Source organism: Chelonia mydas, chromosome 10, assembly GCF_015237465.2.
Source record: "Chelonia mydas isolate rCheMyd1 chromosome 10, rCheMyd1.pri.v2, whole genome shotgun sequence".
NCBI classification, from domain to species: Eukaryota; Metazoa; Chordata; order Testudines; family Cheloniidae; genus Chelonia; species Chelonia mydas.
Genome location: NC_051250.2, coordinates 65782622 through 65785751, shown reverse-complemented (window position 1 = coordinate 65785751; position 3130 = coordinate 65782622). Strand labels below are relative to the sequence as shown.

The window sequence follows — 3130 nt, the reverse complement described above, 5'->3', positions numbered from 1 at the left end:
GAAAAATTGCTATTAGCTACTATGATTCACTTACTTCTTAGCAGAGAATTTTCTTCAGTATTTTAGCTGGTTCTTGGCAGCCTTTTTACAGTGAAAATGCAAGTCTGTTCTTAATAAATTTGATGGATTTTCACTTATCTTGAAGACCATAAGTGAGCCCATCACTGACTGAAAAAGCATCAGCACTAATGTTCATATGGGACCAGTTAGCCAAATTTTACTTAGGTAATTTCTGTGTAATAAGGATGTCTCATTCTGCTCAGTCCCCTCATCACTAAGTTCAGGTTAAGCTACTGAAGCTAAAGCAGACCCAAGGAACCCAGGAGTTTTGAGTAGAACATTTAAAAAAGATAATGAGCAAATTATAATGATGTCTTCAGCCTGCCTGATTCTGTAATGTCTCTGTGATTGTTACTCCTATATCAGTTCAAATCAGAGTTACTTTCCATGCATGGTGATGCTATGCAACATTACTGACAACCAGAGCTAAAGGTTTCAGAGTAACAGCCGTGTTAGTCTGTATTTGCAAAAAGAAAAGGAGTACTTGTGGCACATTAGAGACTAACCAATTTATTTGAGCATAAGCTTTCGTGAGCTACAGCTCACTTCATCGGATGAAGTGAGCTGTAGCTCACGAAAGCTTATGCTCAGATAAATTGGTTAGTCTCTAAGGTGCCACAAATACTCCTTTTCTTTTTCCAGAGCTAAAGGGTCTCCAGTGTGAAATTAGAGCATTTGAAAACACTAATTTGATTATAGCTGTCAATTTAATAAGCTGTGTACAGTTAAGGCCAGTCACTCAGTATCCAAATATCTGTGGGTGCAATAAGCAGGAAAGGGCTCTAATATCTAATTTACATGCAGCTCAGTAGTGGTTTTACTATATTTCTAAGATCTCTGTGAAAGCACTTGCTCGGTGTGTGGGGGTGTACGCTGCTAAAGAGACATGGAACTCTTTTTAAACTGTTTATTTTATTGTATTGTCCAAGTACCAGACCTCCCTGCAAGCCTTTCAGCCAGTTCTTGTGGATTTGCTACCACATTTTCTTTTTTTTTTTTTAAATTGGTTTTTCTCCCCATTACTGTCAGAGAGATGCACTCAGACAACAGGGGACACTGACTAACTCACCGGCTTTACAGCCGGACTGGCTGAAATATCACCATTGAAACCATTTTGGATGGAAAATTGTGTGTTTTTCCTACACAACAGTTTTTCCCCCCGTAAGTATCTCCTGTCCATGGAAAAATTTGCCTTTTAGTCAAACAGAAACATTGAAAACAGAAACATTTTTTGTTCTTCAGTGTAAAGCAGAAATTTTTTGCAGGGAGAAACAATTTTCTGACCATCTCTATTATACATCAAGAAGAGTGAAACAGCCTACAAGGTGTCAGCAAAGGAACAAAGTGAAAGAAAGACATCTTTTTTTCTACTGTCTTTCACTTGTAGTTCCTTTAAACATTATGTGTAACAATAGCAGGTAAAAAAGCCTTCAGGCCAATGTGGTTTTGAGGTTGGAAGGTGTCCTTTGAATTAGTTAAAATAAAAGCCAGGAAGCTTGGCTTTCAAGCAGCTGTTCATTAGGTGGTGCTATGCTGAGATGTCATCAGACCATAACATTATATTCCTCTGGGAGTTTTAATCTTATGTTTATTACAGCCTTTTTAAAGCAGTTAGTGGAAAGGGAGGAAACTTGTGAAATGAACTAGTCATTAATAGTTACCTTTACTGCTGTGAAACTGCTCCCTTTGTGTCTGGGAGATCTTTGTTTCTGTCTATAGCTTTCAACTAAGCGATGTTGTTATATATTTTCTTTAGGAAACCAAACTGGGACTGGGAAAATACCATAAACTATCTTTACTTTAAAGAGCAAATGTGAGTTAGCAAAAAGTTACACTTGTGATAAAGACAATCTATGTGAATGCTACTATGGCTGGGCAAAAAATTCCTGCAAAAGATAAGGCCCCTTTTTAAATTGGCCTGTTCTCAAATCTTCCTGGAAATTGGAGCAAATTTTTTTAAAAGGGTGATTAAATTTCATGTGAAATATTTTCTGCTCGCTTGCCCAGAAGAACTGAAAGGCCACGGTTGCTAAGAAACCACACCCTTGTGGCTTGAGAAGGTGGTAGGAGCTCCCTAGCGCCCATGTGGTCTAGCAGAAAAGCATCGGGCTGGGAGCTCTTCTCTGCCATTCATTGGCCTTTGGAGTGCTTTCCACTTAGATAGCCTCTACAAATGTTAGGTTTCGTGACACCCATGCAAGGTAGATAAATATCACTATCCCATTTTAAAGATAGGGAAACAAGGTCAGAGCATTTGTGTGTGTCCAAGGTTCTTGTCAGAACAAGGGTTAATTCTGGCCTCCATCCCTATGTATAATCCATTAGTGCTCCCTAGCCAAGGCAATTAACCTCCCTGAGCCACTGTCTTTCTATCTGGAAAATGGGGATGATGAGATTTACCAGAGGTGAAATCTGAAAAAACAAAAAAAAACAACCAACCCCACTGGATTTTAGATGTTAGCAGCCTCAGATAGGAGGTAACTATTATCCCCATTTTACAGCTCCAGACTGTCAAATCCCTTTCACAAATCCCTTTCACTGTCAAATCCACTTTAAAACAATCAAGTATCATCAAAACCCTATACAGCCTTGAAAGGTGGTTTTTGGAAACACTGTTCTGGAGAATTTCCAGATTTCAGGCCAAGAATCTTTGCTCCAGTCTAAAAGTTTTCAGGTGGTTTGATTTGCTATTATAGTTACTGTTTAACTAACTCTCACAAACTAGCAGCCTAAAGATTTTAAAAGTAAATGATTCAAATTATATCTTACCAAAGCCATCTAAGAAGTGCTTATATATACAATCACAATTTTTCCATATTAAGTTGGATGTTCCACTTTATCAATAACTAATACAGTAGAATATTCATCTGAACATGGAGACATTTGCTCTGTCCATTGCATACGTTCATGTTGCTAACACTGATAATTTAGGTCGAGAGCTGCAAACCCTCACTCACTGACTCATTTAAGTAGTCCCCAGGCATTAAGCAGGGCAACTGATGTCACCTTTTTTGAGTAATAACTGCTCACAGGGAGAAGAACTTGCAGATCCAAGCTAAATTAAAGATGC

General features: G+C 38.3%; 1 long non-coding RNA gene across 1 annotated transcript; it reads left to right on the top strand.

The window, feature by feature from the left end:
• The first annotated feature begins 261 nt into the window (after nt 1-261).
• LOC122462157 lies at nt 262-2494 on the top strand. The gene is made up of 2 exons (XR_006284542.1): nt 262-492; nt 720-2494. It is a non-coding gene; the product is annotated as an uncharacterized LOC122462157 (long non-coding RNA).
• Nucleotides 2495-3130: the final 636 nt, after the last annotated feature.